We start from the raw sequence: 24,742 nt of genomic DNA, 5'->3' as shown, positions 1-24,742 counted from the left end.
TCCCTGGAAGCTGTGAGCTCAGGGCTTGAGATGGGGCGTAGGAACCTTGGGGAGTCCAGCATCGTTGCTTTCCTCATGGATGTTTGTCATGAGAGAATTGGTCTGGGCTGGTCCTTTCCAAATAGGGCCTCTTTTTGCTCGGGTGAGTGCCTGAGGGTCAGTCAGAAGAAGGTCATTCCAAAAGAGAAATCCCGGAGGGGCCCCTGGATGGGTAGGCATATTTCTCCAAGGTTGGTGCAGCCCATTATTCATGTCCCCAGCATGATTTCCATGAGATGGAACCTCAAAAAATTGATCCAAATGGAGTCACTGGAGCCAGCTTTCTGGAAACAGCCCTTAGCTCCCTACGCTAGAGAGGCCTACCTCTCTCCTCTGAAAATCTGGGGTTTTCTTTGGAACTCTGGAAATTCCACAATTTCTGCCAGGCTAACGCAACAGCCTGTAGATAGCCTTGAGAAGCAACGTGGCCTAGTGGATAGAGCATGGGCCTTGAAGTCAGAAGGACCTGGGTACTAATCTCTGCTCTGCCACGTCTGCTTGACAAGTCACCTTGGACAAGTCACTTCACTTTCTGGGCCTCAGTTACCTCATCTGTAAAATGGAGATTAAGATTGTGAGCCCCATGTGGGACAGGGCCTGTGTCCAACCTGATTAACTTGTATCTACTCTAGCACTTAGAACAGTGCTTAGCACATACTAAGCACTTAACAGGTACCATAAAAATGGTGATTATAATAATTATTATCATTATTAGATTTCTAACGACTTCCTGGTCCCAGGGAAAAGCTCACTGGTCAGTGCTCATTTGGTTGATCCCACATGCTTCCTGACTGGTGGGCCACAGCCTTGACTTTAGGGAAGATTTCAGAAGGATGGGAGGTGACAGGATATTTCAAGGCCAAAACCGTAGTGGGCGGGCAGAGGGGGTTCAAGGAGGTGGGTCTTCCCAGGGCTCAGGAACCCAAGGGGCCAAGGGGAGATGGAGAATTAGCAATGTCACTAGGTTTGTTCTAGGGTCTCGTCCTCCTGGACGGGCATCGTGACACCCAAACATGGTTTCATTTTGTAGGTCAGTGAAAATGACCCAAGTCAGTTTTCCTGAGGGTGGGCTGGAGAAGGTGCTGTGCTGTTGCTTATCGCCAAGGATTCTTAACGTTTGGCTCCTGCTTCCCACTTTGGACACCGATCACCCTCAAAGGAGCTAGCGTGACCTAGTGGATAGAGCATGGGCCTGGAAATCAGAAGGACCTGGATTCTAATCCCAGCTCTGCCACCTGTCTGCTGCGTGAACTTGGGCAAGTCACTTCACTTCTCTGGGCTTCAGTTAGCTAATCTGTGAAAAGGGGATGAAGACTGTGAGCCCCATTTGGGCCATGGACTGTATCCAATCTGAATAGCTTGCACCTACCCCAGTGCTTAGCACAGTGCTTGGGACATAGTAAACGCTTAACAGACACCGTTTTTTTTTAAAAAAAAAAGAGCTAGCAACCGGACCTCTCTCTCCAGATAGGAAAAATCTTGAATTGTTCTGGCTCAGATGGTTAGAGGGATAGCGAAAGTCCTAAATGGGGCCTTGCAGAACTAGGATGTCAGTCACCTGATTTTCTGTGACTCTCCACTGTTCTCTTGGGTGTGTGCTTTATCCAACTACATGCTGGCCAGCTGCCTTTTGACCGAAGTGAGGGCTCTGTACTCTCTACTCTGATACACATGCCTCTATTCCCCTCTAGACCGTAAGCTAGTTGTGAGCAAGGAACGTGTCTACCACTCTGTTATACTGTACTCTCCCAACCTGTCCCATGACCAGCAGCAGCTTTGAGTCGAAAGAAGGGCCCAGGTTGCACTGCGGGGCTGCTACTTTGCTCTGGTGACAGAACTTTGCTCGTTCTGGATTGTGTACACTCAATCAAGATGCCATTTTAAGCAAATTCCTCCTTTCTTTTGATGAGCAGCAAGGAGAAGAGAAGCAGCACGGCTTAGTGGAAAGAACATGGGCTTGGAAGTCAGAGGTCATGGGTTCTAATCCCAGCTCCACCACTTTTCAGCTGTGTGACTTTGGGCAAGTCACTTAGCTTCTCTGTGCCTCAGTTACCTCATCTGTAAAACGGGGATTAAGACTGTGAGCCCCACGTGGCCCCACGACTACTTTGTGTCTACTGTAGCGCTTAGAACAGTGCTTGGCACATAGTAGGCTCTTAACAAATACCATCATTATTATCATGATGATGATCGCATGCAGGAACATGTGGGAACCTTTTCCCAATGAAATTCCTCATCCGATGATTTAAACAGTACTGATTCCTCCACCTTTTGCTGATGGTGTGCAGGAATCCTTTCTCTGAGAGATTTTCATTTTGATGCTAGAATACGTGAATCTTCCCTTGAAAGGTTCCAGAGATGCCCAGATGGTCCTCCCCAGATTGACGCAGGTTCAGTGTGGCTATCTGGCTGCTGTTATCTATCTGCGGTGGGCACATCCTGTGCTCAGTGACCCCCTGAACCACAGGTAACAGTAAATACTACTTCTTCCAAGATAAAGAAACTCATTCTAAACCAAGTTGGTATAAATACTTCAACATCCACTTTGAACATGATTACTTGGAACGACAAACGGAGTGATGGTGAAAGTACCACAGAAGTCCAGAGCAGAGTGTACAGGCCTGGATCACCTCCACAGTCTGCCTCCTTCACCCCTGGGCATGAGCTGCAGAGCACTGCAGGCAGAAATCTAGGTATCAGGCTTTCATCCACTTCGTTTAACTCTGCCCTCTCCTCTGTCCAGCAAAACGATTTCTCCATGCTTACTGACACCCGTGTCCATCCCCCTCGCACTTTGTTCCAGACCACCCTCGCCCCAAATCTCCCAACCCTTTCCGTTAATAACATAGCCACCCATTTGTTTTGAGAAAATTGACACTATGAGGTGTGATCGCTCTAAAGTCTCCCTTGCCTCTCCCCATCCCTCCCCTTTCCTCAACTCTCCCATATTTCCCAGCAGTATCTCTAGAAGAGATCTCCTGCCTTCTCTCAAAATCAACCCCCTCCACCTGCACATCTGACCCCATTTCTTCGCACCTCATTAAAATATTTGCCCCCTCCTTTCCCACAACCATCTTCAACTGTTTGCTTTCCAATAGCTTCTTCCCCACCACTTTCAAATATGCCCATGTCTCCCTCATCCTAAAAAAACCCTCCCTGGACCGCATGGCTCCCTCCAGCTATCACCCTATCACCCTCATATCATTCCTCGCCAAACTCCTTGAGCAAATTGTCTATGTCCACTGTCTCAAGTTCCTCTCCTCCAATTCTCTCCTTGACCCCCTCCAATCTGGCTTCTGTCCCCTTCACTCCACAGAAACTGCCCTCTCAAAGGTCATGAATGATCTCCTTCTTGCCAAATCCAACAGCCTCTATTCAAACCTAATTCTCCTCAACCACTCAGCTGTCCTCGACACTGTCGACCACCCCTTTCTCCCGGAAACATTATCCAACCTCAGCTTCACTGACACTGTCCTCTTCTCCATCTACTCCTACTCCCTTGGAGTACTCATTTGCTCCCATGGTTTCAACTACTACCTCTATGCGGATGGTACCCAAATCTACATCTCCAGCCCTGTTCTCTCTCCCTCTCTGCAGTCTCACATTTCCTCTTGCCTCAGCTACATTTCTACTTGGATATTCTCCCATTACTAAAACTTAACATGTCCAAAACAGAGCTCCTTATCTTCCCACCCAAACCCTGTCCTCCTCCTGACTGTCCCATGACACCACCATCCTTCCTGTCTCACAAGCTTGTAACTTTAGCTTTATCCTTGACTCCTTTCTCTCATTCAACACTCATAGTCAATCTATCACTAGATCCTGTTGGTTGGAACTTCACAACATCGCTACAATCCACACCTTCCCCTCTCCATCCTAACTGCTTCCACATAAATCCAATGACTTAATCTACCCCTCCTGGATTACTGCATCAGCCTCCTTGCTGACCGCCCAGCCTCCTGTCTCTCCCCACTCCAGTCTATGCTTCACTCTGATGCCCGGGTCATTTTTCTACAAAAACGTTTAGTCCATAGTTTCCTACTCCTCAAGAACCCCCAGTGGTTGCCCATCCACCTCCGCTTCAGACATAAACTCCTCACGATTGGCCTTAAAGCACTCGTCACCTTGTCCCCTCCTACCTCACCTCGCTGCTCTACTACTGCTACCCAGCCCGCAGACTTTGCTCCTCTAATACTAACCTTCTCACTGTACCACGATCTTGTCTATCTCACTGCCGACTTCTTGCCCACATCCTGCCTCTGGCTTGGAATGCCTTCCTTCCTCGTATCCTACAATTACTCTCCTCCTTTTCAAATCCTGTTGAAGGCAAATCTCCTCCAAGATGCCTTCCCTAGGCTCTCCTTTCCTCTTCTCCCTCTCCCTTCTGCGTCACCCTTTGTTCTTCCCCCCTCCCAGCCCCACAGCACTTATGTACATATCTGTAATTTATTTTAATGTCTGTCTCCCCCATCTAGATTGTAAGCTCGTTGTGGACAAGGAATGTGTCCGTTATTTTGTTATACTGCATTCTCCCAAGAGCTCTGTACAGAGCTCTGTATACAATAAGAGTGAAATAAATATGATTGACTGATTGACTAGGAGATGGGGAAGCAATAAGCTGGGAGTAGGTTATTGTGTCAGGTTCAGTACACATCTTTCCTGATTTCTCCAGAGATATGGTAACTAAAAAAACCTTGTGGAAACTTAGGTGAGGTATTGAGGGAATCCTTCAGCTTAGTATGGTACTCTGTATGTGTGTAGCTGTCAGTCAATCAATCACATATTTTAAGTGCTTTACTGTGTGCAGAGCATAGTACTAAGCTCTTGGGACAGTACACAACGACAGAACTGATAGACACATTCCATGCCCACAACGAGTTTACAGTCTAATAATAATGATGGCATTTACTAAGCACTTACTATGTGCAAAGCACTGTTCTAAGCGCTGGGGAGGTTACAAGGTGATAAGGTTGTCCCACGGGGGGCTCACAATCTTAATCCCCATTTTCCAGATGAGGTAACTGAGTCACAAAGAAGTGAAGGGACTTGCCCAAAGTCACACAGCTGACAATTGGCGGAGCCGGGATTTGAACCCATGACCTCTGACTCCAAAGCTCGTGCTCTTTCCACTGAGCCACGCTGCTTCTCTAGAGAGGGAGACAGACAGTAATATAAAGAAATGAATTACAGATCTGTACATAAATGCTGTGGGGCTGAGGGGGAAGGGAGTGAATGAAGGGAGCAAATCAGGGTGATGCAGAAGGGAGTGGGAGAAGGGGAAATGAGGGCTTAGTCAGAGAAGGTCTCTGGGAGGAGATAGGCTGTTATTGAGGTTTTGAAGATGGGAAGAGTGATTGGCTGTCGGATATGAAGAGGGAGGGCGTCCCGGTGTAGAGGCAGGACGTGGGTAAGAGGTCAGCAGCGAGACAGATGAGATGGAGGTACAGTGAGGTTGTCATTAGAGGAGTGAAGTGTGCGGGCTGGGTTGTAGTAGGAAAGCAGAGCAGAAAGAAGATAGCATGGAGTTTCAGTTTAATGTGGAGATGGATGGGCAACCACTGGAGGTTCTTGAGGAGTGGGGAAATGTGAGCTGAACGTTTTTGTAGGAAATCGATCCAGGCAGCAGAGCGAAATATGGACTGAAGTGGGGAGAGACAGGAGGCAGGAAGATCAGCAAGGAGGCTGAGGCAGTAATCAAGGCGGGATAGGATGAGTGCTTGGTTTAAAGTGGTATCAGTTTGGATGGAGAGGAAAGGGTGGGTTTTAATGATATTGTAAAGGTTGAACCAACAGGATTTGGTGACCGATTGAAATGTGGGTCGAATAAGAGAGATGAGTCGAGGATAACGCCAAGATTACTTGCTTGTGGTGACAGGGAGGATGGTGGTGTTGTCTACAGTGATGGTAAAGTCAGGGGGAGACAGGGTTTAGGTGGGAAGATACGGAATTCCATTTGGAACGCTTTAAGTTTGAGGTGTCGGCGGGACCCTGGCCAGGAGCAGAGGGAGCATCGATGGAGGGAGGATTTTCGTCATCCTCCTTTCAGTCAGTCAGTCAGTCAATTACATTTACTGAGTGCTTACTGTGTGGAGAGCACTGTATTAACAGCTCGGGAGAGTACAATATAACAACCTAACAGACACATTCCCTGGCTATGGGATCCACAGTGCGTCACATTGGACACAAGAAAGGTGTGTGTTGTGTCATGTGTAATGTTTGTAACACCTGGTGCGGTTCTCTCTTTTGCCTCCTTTTGTCTCTTAGGGCCCAGTCGAAGAAAAGCAGAAGCACCTTCAGGAAGCAGGTTTCACAAATTCATTTTTATTATGTTAAACATTGAGCACGGCGACTCGTGTCGGATCTTGACGTACGCATTACATCTTGCCAGAGCACACTTTGAAAATATAATGAGAAACAAAAACTAAGTAACTGTGCTAGAAACAGTTTTGGTGAAGACAGGCTGAATATATTGGTAAATTCAGGAAGGAACAATGAAAGATTGAGCATTTTTTAAAGTACGGTTTCATTCATGCAAGATCTAATCCAGCAGAAGGTCTATCCATTTGGATTCTGCAAAACAACCAGATGATTTCCCCTATCTGTGGAAAAAATAAGAAAAAAAACACTCATTCATCTTCAACCAAAACTCTAACCTTAAAAATGAAATGACCCCATTCGTGCTGTTTTTTATCCATGCAACAATGCTGGCAGACCTTACTAGGCCTGATGCTCTCAATCTAGTCACTGTGTGGAGGAGTGTGAGTTGCCATAAAGGGTCAGCAGTAATAGTTACTCATTAAGCGCCATACTGTGTACTAAGCATTTAGTACCGACTGACAGAGATGTGGTCCCGGGCCTCCAGCGAAGAAGATCAGAACTAGCAGATCAATCTAAGGGCCGCTGGGAACGTTCACAGTATCCTACCATCTCCCCGAGACCCCTACTCACCCGCTCTGCTGCAGCACAGATAATTTGTACTTCATGAGCCACCCCAGAGGGGGCACAAGATGGGACAGGAAAGGAAAGGAGAAGAGTAGGGTGGGGCTCACTTAGTGGTTTGGCTGGAGTTCTCCCTCCCCAGTTCCCCACCATGGGCTGCTCAGAGGAGCCAGCCTCCCAGGCCAAATGAGTCATTCTTTGAGCAGAGCCAGGCAGTCCTGGGGGCAGCCAGGAATGGAGAGAGATGGTAGTAGTAAGAGCATGTATTAAGCTCCGACTGTGGGCAAAGTCCTGGGGAAAAGTTTGACACATATTAAGAATCAGGCACAGTCCTTAGTACTCAAGGGGCCATTCTTCACGGTGGCATTAAAGCGGTTGTGAACCAGATTCCACAGATGAAGACTGAAAGGTCAACAAAAATGTGTACCTTGCCCATATCTGAAGCAAAATACCCGGCTCATTAATCGTGATGGATGCCTTTTAATGGGAAAATACAACACCTATTTATTGAGGGTTCTTTAAAAACGCACATTTATGTGAGCAGGGATCACGTCTACTGACTCTATTGGGCCGGACTTTCCCAAGTGCTTAGTACAGTGGTTTTCCTGCAGTACTCAATAATTGATCGATTTTTAAAAATATACTTTTTTAAAGACATTTTCCAAGTGCTTACTATGTGCCAGGCACTGTATTAATACTAATAATTATGGTATTTGTTCTGCACTTACTCTGTGTCAGGCACCGTACTGGGCGCTGGGGTGGATACAAGATGATCAGGTCAGACACACATGGGGCTCATGGTCCTTATCAATCTGTTGCCAATTTGACTTTCTAGGATTACTCATAACGAAAGATGAATGCTCTGAAGCAATTTAACTTTATTTACATACAAAATGGAATTGTAAAAAGATCAATTAAGGTTGATTTAATTTTTCAATCTTGGAAATATGGAATCTGATGCAGCAAAGGAGAGCAAAATGCCCCTGTGTGAGGACAGGTTACACTAAGCAACGAGAATAGAGATTCAGGAGATAAATATATGTATATCTATATCTATATATACATGTTTATGTGCAAGACAGATGTTAAAATATTTCACACTCATGCCCTATACTCTGGTTATTCACTTCTCCAAACATCTGCTGGCTTTGGGGGTAACATGATATTGGATTGCACCTTCTTATTCTATTGGGCTGATCTATCAGTCATTCAAAGGTACTTAGGGAGCGACTCTAGTGGGCAAAGCACTGTACTAAACCCAGGGGATGCATACAGTGGGGGATTTAATTAGACAATGTCCCTGGCCTTCTGGGGGCTCTCAATCTAAAAGAGGGGCAGGGAGGTTTGGGATGAGGATATGAGGAAAAATTGAAATGATTAAGACAAAATGCCAGAAGGACACAAATACAAAATTTGTTATTAAACAATAGATTCCCAAGATGGTGCTTTATGAATTGGGAATACAATTTAAAGAAACTCTGAAAGGGAATAAATTTACTTTCCTTTCACCAACAGGACCAACCTCACTACTTTGCTTGGGGCAACTGCAGAGTGCTGGATCCCATACAGGTTTCTGGATCTCGGGGTGGGGGCGGTGTCCATGAATCTTTTTCTATACTTCTCACTAGGTTCCTGGCAGAGCAGATTAGGTCTAAAATTGATTCCTGGAGCACATGTGCACTGTATGCCTTCCACAGCACGGGGGCAGTAAGAGGAAGTTGTTCTCTATCTCCCTACTGGCCTTGCCTCTGCCTTCTTAACCAACCTTTTTTTTACCTCTCCCTTTGTTTGTTTGTTTCTTTAATGGTATTTGTTAAACACTTACTGTGTGCCAGGCACTGTACTAAACACTGGGGTATATACAAGATAATCAGGTTGGACAAGTCTCTGTCCTACATGGGGTTCACAGTCTTAATCCACATTGTACAGATAAGGTAACTGAGGCACAGAGAAGTCAGGTGATTTGCCCAGGATCACAAAGCAGATGAGTGTCAGAGCTGGGATTAGAACACAAGTCCTATGACTCCTAGACCCATGTTCTTTTCCTCTAGGCCATGCTGCCTCCTTTTTACTCTCACTTCCTTCTCCCGTGTTGTGTTCAGGAACTTTTAATCTTCATGTTGGCTATTCTCTGGGCCCCCTGGCGACCCCCTTCCTCACTCAATTCAACTTTGCTGACCACTCACATAACCCCACTTAAGCCGCACCTAAGCCAGACACAGGTTCAACAGCATCTCTAGACAATGCCCCACCTTGGGAAGTACAAGTTGGCAACATATAGAGACAGTCCCTACCCGACAGTGGGCTCACAGTCTAAAAGGGGGAGACAGAGAACAAAACCAAACCAAACATACTAACAAAATAAAATAAATAGAATAGATATGTACAAGTAAAATAAATAAACATCAACATCACCAATGGTATTTATTGAGCACTCTACTTGGGACAGGATGAGTGGGCCCAGAGTGTAGAGATCATGGGTGAGGGGTTGTGGGCAAGGTGACAGGTTAAAAGTCTGTGGTTGGATAGTCACTTGAATCTGGGACCTTTGGGCATTTGATAGTCTCCCTATCCTCAGCCCCGCAGCACTTATGTACATATCTATCAATTATATATTACACATTTTTTATTTCTACAAATGTCTGTCTTCCCGTCTAGACTGGAAGCTTGTTGTGGACAGGGAATGTGTCTATCAACTCTGTTCTACTGTACTCTCCCAAGTAGCGTGGCTCAGGAGAAGCAGCGTGGCTCAGCGAAAAGAGCCCGGGCTTGGGAGTCAAGGGTCATGGGTTCTGATCCCGGCTCCGCCACTTGTCAGCTGTGTGACTTTGGGCAAGTCACTTCACTTCTCTGGGCCTCAGCTCCCTCATCTGTAAAATGGGGATGAAGACTGTGAGCCTCATGTGGGACAACCTGATCACCTTGTATCTCCCCCAGCACTTAGAACAGTGCCTGGCACATAGTAAGCACTTAACAAATGCCATTATTATTATTATTATTCCTCTGCACACAGTACGCCTTCAATAAATACAATTAAATGATTAAAGCACCCCCACAGTCCACATTCCCCATTTCTGGGTTTTCGCAGCTAATGCCAGCTGGTGAAAATTCAGGCACCAGGCTAACTTCCACCACTCGGCATTCTCTCTGACTGCTCTATTTCAGTTCTCTCTCCTGTCTCGGCAATTATTCTATTCCTCGGTCACTGACACACATGCCTGCAGCCCCAACTATTGCAAACCTTCAACTCCCTCTTGAAGTCTCCAGTGTTCCCGCTGCCTCTCTCCCCTAAACCATGATGATCTCACTAACTACTTTCAAGGTAAAATAGAAACCACCAGGCATGAGTTATGCAAGGTTTCTCCTTCACTTTCTCACAGCTCTACTACTTCCTCTTCCTCCTTCCCAGGTGACAATCACAAGGAGCTGGGAGACAGTCATGAAAATATTTACAAGCACAGGAATCAGAATAAACTGAATGTTCAATAAAAATACTAGTGAATAAACTGCATTTTCCAAGGATTATACCTAGATCACAAGGGCAGATGACTAAAAATAATCACAGAACCCTAGAGGTGGCCTATGGATTGTTACATTTGGAGTATGGATCATTAGCTGGGTAAGCATTGTTGGAAGGGGGGGTGGTTAGGAGGGCTTTGAAGATAGGAAGGACTAAGGCCTGGCAGAGTTCTGGGGGGCCGAGGGAGAAGGGAGCTCTGGGTTGGGGGGAGAGCAGGAGTGAGATGAGAGCACAGGTTGGAGGTGGGTTTGGGTGGAGCAAAGAGGTCGAGCAGGGAATGTACTGGGGGAGGAGGGCTGATGCGCCACCTGGAGAGAGCTGGGGGAGAGCCTCAAGGCCAATGGCAGGGAAGTTTGCTTGGATGTTTAAGGAGATGGGCAACCATGAGAGGGTTGATAAATAGCAATACATAATCACAGTGGTATTTGTCAAGCTCTGAGTATGTGCCAAGGCCTGGGGTAGAAACAAGATAATCAGATCAGACACACAGACCCTGTCCCACACACAGGGATCACAGTTCAAGAGGGACCCAGGATGGGCATTTCATCCACATTATACACATGAGGACACTGAGGCCCAGAGGAGGAGAGTGACTTGCCCAGGGGAACACAGGAGGCAAATGGCAGAGCTGGGACTAGAACCAGTGTCTCCTGGCTCCCAGACACGTGCCAAGCGAGGTTTTAGAAAGATGACCTGGGCAGCGGGGCAGATGGATGGTGTCATTTTAGTGAGATCTCACCTAGCATTTTTGGTTTTCATCAACCTACATCTAAATGGCTGTTCAATATTCTGGGGAACACCAGTTAGCTCTTACTGAATATAGAAGAATACAATTTCTAAAAGTAAGAAAAAGACGGCTTAAATATTTGATTACCTGGGGTCACGATGATTTCGTATTGCTGGGTTCTAATTCTAAGAAAAGTCAGGGCATCCTCGGGATCGATCTCTCTCACTGTGCTGTGCGCTACCTGTGTGAGCGGCTGAAGGTACCCTGCATACTGAACTGATGAATAGCTACTTAGGGTTGTTTTCAATGGAATGCCTATAACAATAAGACAGATTATGAAAATATGAAATATCGGTGGACTGCGGTCATTTGTACATCACTCAAACAATAACAACCCCCCTACCCCTAGTGAATATTCTAAATTCATTAGCCGCTCCTCTCATGGAATTAGTGTCATATTCAGATTTCTTTGAAAATGTTTGGCAAGAACTGAAGCTAGATTGTATCATCTTCTAGTTTATCGACTAGTTGGCTTTCATCAGTCATGAACACAAATGTTTATTAAGCTCTTACACAGTGGGAGGCATGGTGCTCAGCATGAGAGAAAATACCTGGAAATTGACTAAGACGCCCAGAAGCCACATGGATCAGTCATCTGTTCAACATGGCATTAAGTGGTCTATTTGAATGGACAGTAAATGGGATGATTTTGGTGATATTACTTCATATTCAAAGATACAGCTACTGATGGTGAGTTTTTCTCTGTGTGTGGGAAGGGGGATGATGGGGCGGGGGGTAGGCGGAGCACCTTTTACAGTCCCCTGCTTAACTGGGTTGAGCAATGGGTTCAAAAATAAGGCCGCTCTGACACCGAGGGGGAGGCCAAAAGTCGCTGCGGCCTCTTCAGCAACCGAGAGCCCAATATTGAGCTCCTGGGAGACACAGAACTTGAGTTTAGGGTGGCAGGGTGAAGTGGGGTACCTCAGCAACAAATGCATTGATTGGTCTTGCAGGAGTGGCGATGGGATGATTTGGGATGTGCACACACTCTCTCTCCTGGGCCTCTGAGAACCAAGGCACATATGTGCACGCATGCAGAGAGGATGAGCTCCAGAAAGACAGGGATCATGTCTACCTAGTAAATTGTCCTCTCCCAGGCGCTGGGTATGTTGGCTCTGCACAGGGTAAGTGTTCAGAAATACCATCGGTCAATGGATAGATGTTGAATCCAGAATAATTCTGACCACCAAGACAGGAAATTTTTTTTTGAATAGTTTCTGCAAAGCCCTTACACCGTGTCAAGTACTATTCCAAGCACTGGGCTAGACACAAGTTAATCAGGTGGGACACAGTCTCTGTCCCCCATGGGGCTCACAGGTAAGTAGGAGGGAAAACAGGTACTGAATCCCCATTTTACAGTTGAGGAAACTGAGGCACTTAGAAGCTAGATGACTTGCCTAAAGACACACGGCAGGCAAGTGGTAGAGCCGCTATTAGAACCCAGGTCCTCCGGCTTTGACTTCCAGGCCCAGGCTTTATCCACTAGCCCATACTGCTTTCCTGATAGTTACCAACTGATGAAGTGGCTCAATTCTCAAATGTAAAGCAGTAAGACCTTAAGAAATGCCACCACTGGTAAGACCACTAATCCAACCAGATGGTTGAATGGTTGATGGTTGAATAAACTGTGTGATGACTGCCCTCTTCGGACATGTATCCTGACGATGAGAGATGTGCCCTCCAACATCTCTCTGAATCTCTGATTTTCCCTCTAGTAACCTAGTATGAATCAAATCAACCCACCAGGGGTAGTTATTGAGCACTTCCTCTGTGCAGAGCCCTGTACTTAGCATTTGGGATAAAGTGATACAGTCGGTAGGCACAAAGACAACATCCCCACCCTCAACAACCGTACTTACCGTCTAGTGGGAGAGACAGAGGTGGCAGTAAGTTGCAGGTAGGGGGAACCATTCATTCATTCATTCATTTAATCGTATTTATTGAGCGCTTACTGTGTGCAGAGCACTGTAGTAAGCCCTTGAGAAGTATAAAGAGTTTAAAGATGTGGACATAATTGCTGTCGGGGGAGGAGGTTCAGGGTGGGCTCAAGCCTATAGGTGACATAGGAGGGGAGAATAATAATAATAATAATAATAATAATAATAATAATAATGATGATGGTATTTGTTAAGTGCTTACCATGTGCCAGGCACCGTACTAAGCGCTGGGGCGGAGATGAGCAAATCGGATTGGACACTTTCCCTGTCCCACACAGGGCTCAGAGTCTCAATACACATTTTACAGAGGAGGTAACTGAGGCACAAGGTCACACAGCAGACAAGTCGCAGAGAAAATAGGGGGTGAGCCCCACACGGGACGGGGACTGTGTCCAACCTCATTCACTTGTGTCTACCCTAGTGCTTAGAACAGTGTTTGACACACACTTAGACACACTCCACTATTAAAAACTGGAAAATTAATAGAGTAATTCAGGGATTCTTTTAAGTTCACAACTTTTTACACTAGGATCAGAACTCGGGGTGAAGAAGTTAGTTAATATCTCTCAGTCCATTACCTTTCCCCAAAACTAGTAGGTTATAATCATACCTTTCCTAGATTTAGAAATTCCTATACAATAATAATAATAATAATAATAATAATAATGGTATTTGTTAAGTGCTTACTATTGTGTCAAGCACTGTTCTAAGCCCTGGATACAGGGTAATCAGGTTGTCCCACGTGGGGCTCACAATCAGTTCCCATTTTACAGATGAGGTAACTGAGGCACGGAGAAGCTAAGTGATTTGCCCAAGTTCACACAGCAGACAGGTGGTGGAGCTGGAATTAGAATCCACATCCTCTGACTCCCAAGCCCGGGCTCTTCCCACTAAGCCACGCTGTAGTCTCTCTTCCAATTCGGGGGCAAAACCAACTGCTGGAGGAAAGAAACTATCGTAACACAAACCCTTTTCTCCTTTCCAAAAAATACAAAACATTAAAATTTGGGGATCGGGAATTTATCATATTTAGGTTCTGGAGTAGAAACACTGCTTTCTGCCACAGTGCGCAGTGTAACCCTGTTACAGTCAGAAAATATATACAACAGTCCCTTAATATCAAGGCATTTTCCAAATCGAATGGTTTTCTTGAGGTTTGGCACAACGTAGAGTTACATTTTAGTTCTTCAAAGGAAGTCGAAATATATTTACCGTGGGCATCCATAACTATAATTCCAATAACCCCTCTTTGGACACGAATCCTCCTTAGGATTTCATCGGTCTCATCCTACAATCAATGAAACATCGAACGATGATAGATAGTTAATCCATCTAAACGGCTTGTTTCTTTTTACTGAATACTCATTCCCTTTTCTTGGGAGCAAAAAGTATCTCCTGCCAAGAAACTGCAGTCAGATTCTCCAAAAAACCCACTCTTCAACTTGAGTGGAGAAGTTCTCCGGGTATTATCAAAGGGTCCACAGCCCGGGGATCCGGATTCGGGGAAATCTCACGGAACATCGTAGTTACGATTTTGAAAAAGGCCACGTTTCAATCTGTCGGATGCTAGGATCCCTCCCCCTCTCCCCGTCCCCCCGGCAGGGTGGGGGTCCGACCCGGTTACCATCGCGGAGCCGAGCCGGCGGGTCCCAGGAGCCCCGCCACGGCCCCCGCCGGTTGCTAGGAGACGGGGGCGATGGCGTCATCCCAGGCACGCGGCCGGGCGCCGCCGGTAGGGGGCGCGCGCGGGAGCGGGGGCGCGCGCGGAGCCGGGCCCCGATTCTGCGGGCGCGCGGAGCCTCCCCCGGCCCGGCGGGGACACTGCCGCACCTCTGTCGTCTCCTCCGCCTCCGCCTTTTCTCTCTCTCTTTTACGCATTCTCTCCTATTCCACCCTTCTATCTCTTCGCTGTTGAAGTAGCCATTTATCTGGGCTGGCTACCAGTGTGGCACCATACTGAAAAAAATTACATAACTGCCTTTTTTTCCCTCCAAATACCTGTCATCTGTAGAGCATAAACTTTCCAAAAATACTCATATTTGCCAAAGGGTGGCAGCTGGGAGTAAACTGCTTTAGCTTTACAAAGACTACAGAATCAGGTGCCAGCATCATCTGCTCACTGACTGGATCCAGAGGTTTATTTGGTTTTTCTTCTTTTAACGGTATATGTTAGGCACTTAATATGCTACAGGCACTATACTAAGCCCTAGAGTACCTACAAACTAATCAGGTCGGACAAAATCCGTATCTCTCACATGGGGCTCACAGTCTTACTCCCCATTTTGCAGGTGAGGTAACCGAGGCGCAGGCAAATGAAGTGACTTGTCCAAAGTCACATTGGGGGCAAGTGGCAGAGGCCGGGTTAGAAGCCAGGTCCTTCTGACTCTCAGGCCCATGCTCTATCCACTAGGACACGCTGTTTCTGATTCCACCCCCAGGTGCAGCAGTTTGTGGTTGCACTGATGCCAACTGGACCAGGCTTTTACTGGTTAGAATATGACTGGAGCATTACTATATTTTGGACTAGGATTTTCCGATGCTCTTTCTTCCCTCCTTCCACTCTCTCCCACTTTCTTCTTCCACCGCCCATTCTCCTCCACCTCCTACTCCCTCTGCCACTCCCTTCCTGGAGTATGTAGTTTGCACCTTGCGTTAAGACTCTGTTCAACTTAATGCCCTTCGGTTTATCGCTTCCTGTCATCCCAACCCGCAGGGACCTTCTAAGAACGGAACACCAAAAAACTGTAATTGATAGATTTGGATAATTAGGCGGAAGAAACTCAACAAGTATAGTACAAAAGGCTGGGGGAAGCGTCTGTCGCTGCTGTTCCCTGTCCTCCGAAGGGAAGGCAGGGAGTGAGCCCGGACCCAGGGACTCCCGTGCCGGTGCGGCTCGTTAAGGACCTGAACACCGGAGGACATTGATCATCCCGCGATGGGAAATTCTCAATGCCCCTGGATTGAGGGCTTAAATAGTGGTCGTGGGGATGAATAATAATAATGATGACATTTATTAAGCACTTACTATGTGCAAAGCGCTGTTCTAAGGGAGGGGGAGGTTACAAGGTGATCAGGTTGTCCCACGGGGGGCTCACGGTCTTAATCCCCATTTTACAGATGAGGTAACTGAGGCACAGAGAAGTTAATGACTTGCCCAAAGTCACACAGCTGACAATTGGCGGAGTCAGGATTTGAACCCATGACCTCTGACTCCAAAGCCTGTGCTCTTTACACTGAGCCACGCTGCTTCTCGCAGCGTGAAGACTGTGACTGTGAGCCCCACGTGGGACAACCTGATTACCTTGTATCTACCCCAGCGCTTAGAACAGTGCCTGGCACATAGTAAGCGCTTAACAAATACCATCATTATTAGTGTCAGAGATCTCATCACGCCTGCGTTGAGAACTTAACAAGAAGCCGGATCCGTTGCACTTGAATGTTTTTCTGTATGTTAATAAATGTTTTTTTTTCCCGTGATAGTGAATATCATGGTCAGGAACACCCCCATTCCTTACTGACTCTATTGGGGCCTTACAATTCCTGTTCTCCTTCTTCCTTCCCCTGTTGATACAGCCTATTTCAGATTGCTATTAAAGGGGGACTGAAGCAGAAGGAAGACAATTCTTTTTGTAACACCTACTGCCTGGCAACTACATTTCCTTGAAGCCAGAGGTTCCTGTTGCCTTCAGTCATTGGCATGACTTCACATGCCCATTGTCCTCACCAGTTGTTTCAGATGTTTAGCTCCCTCCTCCAATCCCCTGTCATTCATTCATTCAATTGCATTTATTGAGCACTTACTGTGTCCAGAGCACTGTACTAAGCGCTTGGGAGAGTACAATACAACAATAAACAGTCACATTCCCTGACCACAATGAGCTTACAGTCTTGGGGGGGGGGGCGGGGGGGAGACATCAAGATCAAACGGGCTTGGGTAATCAGCTCAGAACAAAGACCCAAAAATTGGATGCCCTGGCCAAGGGTTGAATCCTAAGATGCAAATGGTGCTGTGACCATTGTGGAGGGTTAAATCAGATTCTACAGGCCCCTCTAGGCTGCAAGCTCCTCCCTCTAGCTGGTAAACTGGTGGGCACAGCACATGCCCGCCAACTCTGTGGAATTGAACACTCTCAATTGCTTAGTACATTGCTCTGCTCACACAAAGCAATCAATACCATTGATTGATTCCCAGTGAAATGCAACCCGCTGATTTGAGGTTAAAACTTTACCACTATTCCCAGCCCTTGCCAATACAGCCAGTGGTTATGCAAGGTTTTTCCTCCAGCCTGCGCCCAGAACCAGAGAGGCTGTAAAGGTCTGACAATGGTTATCCTTGAGGATTAATCGTCTAGTTGCCCCTTCAAGTTATCCTGAAGTGTAAACTCCCCCGGAACCATCCAAGGGTGTCCAAACCATGGCCAGAGCTCTCCCAGGCCAGGGCCTGCTGCAGCCTACCTCCGCCCTCTGCCTGTGACCTGGGCTCTGCTGGGGTCCTGGGCAGCGGGCACGAGCGGGGGTCGTGGTGTGATTGTAGGACCGACGACTCCACGCCTCCCCGACTGCTCCCGGGCTCCTTCTGCAACGCCACGGGGAGGAGGAGGAGGAAGAGGATGCTCCTGGCGCAGTAGTCCCACAGAATGAGCGACTGAGCAGGAAAAGGGGGAGGAAAAGAGTGCAGTGATCCACGCCTCGGAGAACCAACTCCTCACCCTCGGCTTCAAGGCTCTCCATCACCTCGCCCCCTCCTACTCACCTCCCTTCTCTCCTTCTACAGCCCAGCCCGCACCCTCCGCTCCTCTGCCGCTAATCTCCTCGCCGTGCCTCGTTCTCACCTGTCCCGCCATCGACCCCCGGCCCACGTCATCCCCCTGGCCTGGAATGCCCTCCCTCCCCACATCTGCCAAGCTAGCTCTCTTCCTCCCTTCAAGGCGCTACTGAGAGCTCACCTCTTCCAGGAGGCCTTCCCAGACTGAGCCCCCTCCTTCTTCTCCCCCTCCTCGCCCTCTCCATCCCCCCGCCTTACCTCCTTTCCTTCCCCACAGCACCTGCATATATGTATATACGTTTGCACATAGTTATTACTCTATGCATTTTACTTGTACATATCTATTTTATTTATTTTATTTTGTTAATAGGTTTGGTTTTGTTCTCTGTCTCCCCCTTCTAGACTGTGAGCCCACTGTTGGGTAGGGACCGTCTCTATATGTTGCCAACTTTTACTTCCCAAGCGCTTAGTACAGTGCTCTGCACACAGTAAGCGCTCAATAAATACGATTGATTGATTGATTGATTGTGCGGGGTTGTATGGACGGAGGCGGGATTGTGGGAGACCAGAGGAGCCGGCCGTGGCTGCCCTCTTGTGGCAACTCTGGAGTATTACATCCGCCCTCAACTGACGCATCAGTACTTTAGTACTTAATTCAATCGTATTTAATAATAATAATGATAATGATGGCATTTGTTAAGCGCTTACTATCTGCCAAACACTGTTCTAAACGCGGGGTAGATAGAAATTAATCAAGTGGGGCTCACAGTCCATTTTACAGATGCGGTAACTGAGGCACAGAGAAGTGAAGTGACTTGCCCAAAGTCACACAGCTGATAGCGGCGGAGCCGGGATTAGAACCCACGACCTCTGACTCCCAAGCCCGTGCTCTTTCCACTAAGCCACGATGCCACTCGTTTACTGAGAGCTTACTGTGTGCAGAGCACTGTACTAAGCACTTCGAAAGTACAATTCAGTAACAAATAGAGACAATCCCTGCCCACAATGGAATCACAGTCTATAAAAGGGGAGACAGGCAGCAAAACAAGTAGACAGGCATCAATAGCATCAATGTAAATAAATAGAATTATAGATGTATACACATCATTAATAAAATAAATAGAATAATGAATATGTACATATATACACAAGTGCTGTGGGGAGGGCAGGGAAGTAATAATAATAATAATGGCATTTTGTTAAGCGCTTACTACGTGCAAAGCACTGTTCTAAGCGCTGGGGAGGCTACAAGGTGATGAGGTTGTCCCACGGGGGGCTCACAGTCAATCCCCAATTTACAGATGAGGTAACTGAGGCCCAGAGAAGTTAAGTGACTAGCCCAAAGTCACACAGCTGGAAATTGGCGCAACTGGGATTTGAACCCATGACCACTGACTCCAAAACCCGTGCTCTTTCCACTGAGCCACGCTGCTTCTCCACGTAGAGTAGAGGGAGAGAGTCGGGGCGATAGGGAGGGGAGAGAGAGCAGAGGAAAAGGGGGGCTTAGTCTGGGAAGGCCTCCTGGAGGAGGTGAGCCTTCAGTAGGGCTTTGAAAGGGGGAAGTGTGCTAGTTTGGTGGATGTGAGGAAGGAGGGCATTCCAGGCCAGAGATAGGACGTGGGCTAGGGGTCGACAGCGGAACGGGCGAGAACGAGGCACAGTGAGGAGGTTAGCGGGAGAGGAGCCAAGTGTGTGGGCTGGGCTGTAGAAGGAGAGAAGGGAGGTGAGGTAGGAGGAGGCGAGGTGATGGAGACCCAATAGTGAGGAGTTTTTGCTTCATACAAAGATTGAGAGGCAACCACTGGAGATTTTTGAGGAGGGGGGTGTCATGCCCAGAGCGTTTCTGTAGAAAGATAATCCGGGCAGCAGAGTGAAGTATCATGTGTACTATGTCTCACCGGCACCTTGCATTTACATGTCCAAAACAGAACTCCTCCTCTTCCCACTTGAACCCTGTCCCAGCACCTGTCTTCTTTTTCTTTTTCTGGTGTTTGTTAAGCACTTACTATGTACTAGGCACTGTACTAGATGCTGGGTTGATTCAAGCTAATCGGGTAGAACACAATCCCTGTCCCACATAAGAATAATAATAATAATTATTATTATGGTATTTGTTAAGCACTTACTATGTGCCAGGCACTGTACTAGGCGCCGGGGTGGAGACAAGTAAATTGGGTTGGGCAGTCCCTGCCCCACATGGGGCTCCCAGTCTTAATCCCCATTTTACACATGAGAGAACTGAGCCCTGAGAAGTGGAGTGACTTGCCCAGGGTCACGCAGCAGGCAAGCGGCGAAGCTTGAACCCATGAAGTTCTGACTCCCAGGCCCATGCTCTATCCACTACACCAGGCTACATGAGGCTCACAGTCTTAACCCCCCTTTTACAGATGAGGGAACTGAGGCCCAGAAAAGTTAAATGACTTGCCTGAGGACACACAGCAGAAAAGTGGCAGGGCTGGGATTAGAACCCAGATCCTTTTTTAAAAACTGGTATTTGTTAGGCGCTTGCCATGTGCCAGGCACTGTCATAAGCACTGGAATAAGTGCAAGGTATTCAAGTTGGACACGGTTTATGTCCCACATGGTTCTCACAGTCTTAATCCCTATTTTACAGATGAGGTAACAGCACAGAGAAGCCAATAAGTCTTGCCCAAGGTCACACAGCACACAAACGTAGCTGGGATTAGAACCTAGGCCTCTCAATTCACAGTACTGTGTGCTTTCTGCTCGCTTCACTGCTTCTTGAGGGTTGTGTGAGGTTGTTTGGACGGTGGCCAGGCTAAGGGAATCCAGAGGAACCGGCCGTGGCCAGGGTAATCGGGGCAGCTGCTCTCTTGTGGCGACTCGATCTACACGCACTCCCTTGGTGAACTCATTCGCTCCCACGGCTTCAACTATCATCCCTACACTGATGACACCCAGATCTACATCTCTGCCCCTGCTCTCACCCCGTCTCTCCAGGCTCGCATCTCCTCCTGCCTTCAGGACATCTCATCTGGATGTCTGCCCGCCACCTAAAGCTCAACATGTCGAAGACTGAACTCCTTGTCTTCCCTCCCAAACCTTGCCCTCTCCCTGACTTTCCCATCTCTGTTGACGGCACTACCATCCTTCCCGTCTCACAAGCCCGCAATCTTGGTGTCATCCTCGACTCTGCTCTCTCATTCACCCCTCACATCCAAGCTGTCACCAAAACCTGCCGGTCTCAGCTCCACAACATTGCCAAGATCCGCCCTTTCCCCTCCATCCCTACCGCTACCCTGCTCATTCAAGCTCTCATCCTATCCCGTCTGGACTACTGCCTCAGCCTTCTCTCTGATCTCCCATCATCATGTCTCTCTCCACTTCAATCCATACTTCATGCTGCTGCCCGGATTATCTTTGTCCAGAAACGCTCTGGGCATATTACTCCCCTCCTCAAAAATCTCCAGTGGCTACCAATCAATCTGCGCATCAGGCTGAAACTCCTCACCCTGGGCTTCAAGGCTCTCCATAACCTTGCCCCCTCCTACCTCACCTCCCTTCTCTCCTTCTACAGCCCACCCCGCACCCTCCGCTCCTCTGCCGCTAATCTCCTCACCGTACCTCGTTCTCGCCTGTCCCGCCATTGACCCCCGGCCCACGTCATCCCCCGGGCCTGGAATGCCCTCCCTCTGCCCATCCACCAAACTAGCTCTCTTCCTCCCTTCAAGGCCCTACTGAGAGCTCACCTCCTCCAGGAGGCCTTCCCAGACTGAGCCCCTTCCTTCCTCTCCCCCTCCTCCCCCTCTCCATCCCCCCATCTTACCTCCTTCCCTTCCCCACAGCACCTGTATATATGTATATATGTTTGTACATATTTATTACTCTATTTATTTATTTATTTATTTATTTTACTTGTACATATCTATTCTATTTATTTTATTTATGTTTGGTTTTGTTCTCTGTCTCCCCCTTTTAGACTGTGAGCCCATTGTTGGGTAGGGACTGTCTCTATATGTTGCCAATTTGTACTTCCCAAGCGCTTAGTACAGTGCTCTGCACATAGTAAGCACTCAATAAATACGATTGATGATGATGATGACTCTGGAGCCTTAGGTCAGTGCTCAACGCGTGCATCAGTACTTTAATACTTCATCTTCTATGAACTCCTCCTACCTGGAATCTTCTTTTTGTCCCTCCTTCCATCTAGACCGTAAGAGTCCTTGGGCAGGGATCATGTATACTATGTTCTGCTGACACCTCAAACTAGGCGTGTCCAAAACAGAACTCCTTTTCTTCCTTTTCATTCATTCATTTTACTGGTGTTATAAAACGAAAAGACAGTCTGATTATGGAACAGTTTGTTCCCATCCACTGAAATAAACATCTCACTTGCATGCAATAACTTGGGACAACAACATCAGAACAACATAATGCACAGAGTTGCTCTTCGCTTTCATCTTCCACTGCTGAGATTCTTGTCTTACCTCAGAAGAGCCCTAACACTTGCATTCCAAAATTTCATTCAGTACAATCCTCTCCTTTGCACCAAAAAAAGAGATGAGTTTGGGGCACAGAGATGAGAGAATCTCCTCAAGCCCTCTACTTGATTCTTCACACTTACTGTGTACCGAGCGCTGTCAAAGATCTGTTGGGTTTCTCTTTCTCTGCCCTGTGCAATTGTAGATGGCCCCTGATGGACGGCTTGCAGGCAGGTGCGGAAACTCCAGGACCAGGTTTCTCTGCGGGAGATCCCTGCAGCCAAGATCCTGAAGCCCTGCTTTCCCTGAGGACAGGCTCCAAGGTTAGGTAAGGACAGGTAAATTCCTAAGGAACGAGTGTCAGATCTGACCCCAAAGGAGCACGGTTGGAGTATACTGACCCCGTAGTGCCGGTGCTACAGGATGCCCCTGGATCGAAGGATGTTTTGGGCACAGCGGGTGGGCAATTACTGTTCACATGACTTGTACTCTCCAGAGCGCTTAGTACACTGCTTTGCACACCGTACGCGCTCAATAAATAGGATTGAATGAATGAATGGACATCCTGCCATGGGAGTACATCTCATCAAACATCTCTCGCCCAGCTTAAAGAGGAAGAACCGCACCTTCAGTCCCCTCTCAGACCGACCTACTCACTATGCCTCATGCTCATCTCGTGCATCTCCGACTCCTGGCTCACATACTTCCTCTGGCCTGGAACTTATTTTACCCCCTGCCCCCTTCCACATCCATCATACCACAGCTCTCCCCAGCTTCACAGCCCTCCCGCAGTCATGTGGCCTCCGGGAGCTCATCTTTGATTCATTTTTCTTTTGTCCAGGTGGTCCATACTCTGCCTAACTACAACATGAGCCCTTCATGGCCAACATTGCACCCACACTTACCTACCTGGAACATGTTTACACACACTGGCTTTTCATTATTAATAATAATAGTAATGGCATTTGTTAAGCGCTTACTATGTGCCAGGCACTGTACTAAGCGCTGGGGTGGATACAAGCAAATTGGGTTGGACACAGTCCCTGCCCCACTTGGGGCTCAGTCTCAATCCCCAATTAACAGATGAGGGAACTGAGGCCCAGAGAAGTGAAGTGAGTTTCCTAAGGTCACATAGCAGACAAGGGGCAGAGCCGGGATTAGAACCCATGACTGTCTGACTCCCAGGCCTGTACTCTATCCACTATGCCATGCTGCTTCTCTAAGCATTTTCTTATCTGCGAATCCAATTTTCCTTTCTCTTCTTCTAGCTGTAAGGTATTTGGTGTTTGGCTCCCCTGCTGGGCTGTGGTTTCCTCGAAGGGAGGAATCCGTTTTCTAACTGTATTATATTATTCAATCAATCAATCAATAGTATTTATTGAGCACTTACTGTGTGCAGAGCACTGTACTAAGCGCTTGGGAAGTACAAGTTGGCAACATATAGAGACAGTCCCTGCCCAACACTGGGCTCACAGTCTAGAAGGGGGAGACAGAGAACGAAACCAAACGTATTAACAAAATAAAATAAATAGAATAGATATGTACAAGTAAAATGAATAGAGTAATAAATATATACAAACATATATACATATATACAGGTGCTGTGGGGAAGGGAAGGAGGTAAGAAGCGGGGATCTAGAGGGGAACGAGGGGGAGAGGAAGGAGGGGGCTCAGTCTGGGAATGCCTCCTGGAGGAGGTGAGCTCTCAGTAGTGCCTTGAAGGGAGGAAGAGAGCTAGCTTGGCGGATGGGCAGAGGGAGGGCATTCCAGGCCAGGGGGATGATGTGGGCCAGGGGTCGACGGCGGGACAGGCGAGAATGAGGCACGGCGAGGAGATTAGCGGCAGAGGAGCGGAGGGTGCGGGCTGGGCTGTAGAAGGAGAGAAGGGAGGTGAAGTAGGAGGGGGCGAGGTGATGGAGAGCCTTGAAGCCGAGAGTGGGGAGTTTCTGCCTCATGCGCTGATTGATTGGTAGCCACTGGGGATTTTTGAGGAGGGGAGTAACATGCCCAGAGCATTTCTGGACAAAGACAATCCGGGCAGCAGCATAAAGTATGGATTGAAGTGGCGAGAGACACGAGGATGGGAGATCAGAGAGAAGGCTGATGCAGTAGTCCAGACGGGATACCTTGAACGAGTAGGGTACCGTTTTGGAAGGAGAGTAAAGGGCGGATCTTGGCAATGTTGTGAAGCTGAGACCGGCAGGTTTTGGTGATGGCTTGGATGTGAGGGGTGAATGAGAGAGCGGAGTCGAGGATGACACCAAGGTTGCGGGCTTGTGAGACTGGAAGGATGGTAGTGCCATCAACAACGTG

General features: G+C 47.7%; 1 long non-coding RNA gene across 1 annotated transcript; it reads right to left on the bottom strand.

Moving 5' to 3' along the window:
* Positions 1–6,340: 6,340 nt before the first annotated feature.
* LOC119949210 lies at positions 6,341–14,476 on the bottom strand. Its single transcript, XR_005457177.1, has 3 exons — positions 14,435–14,476; positions 11,373–11,540; positions 6,341–6,638 (listed from the first exon to the last, which is right to left on the bottom strand). It is a non-coding gene; the product is annotated as an uncharacterized LOC119949210 (long non-coding RNA).
* Between the last annotated feature and the right edge of the window lie 10,266 nt (positions 14,477–24,742).

This window comes from Tachyglossus aculeatus, chromosome X2 (genome assembly GCF_015852505.1).
Source record: "Tachyglossus aculeatus isolate mTacAcu1 chromosome X2, mTacAcu1.pri, whole genome shotgun sequence".
Taxonomy (NCBI): Eukaryota; Metazoa; Chordata; class Mammalia; order Monotremata; family Tachyglossidae; genus Tachyglossus; species Tachyglossus aculeatus.
Note: the sequence above shows the minus strand (reverse complement) of the source record. Positions and strands in the feature narration are given on the sequence as shown.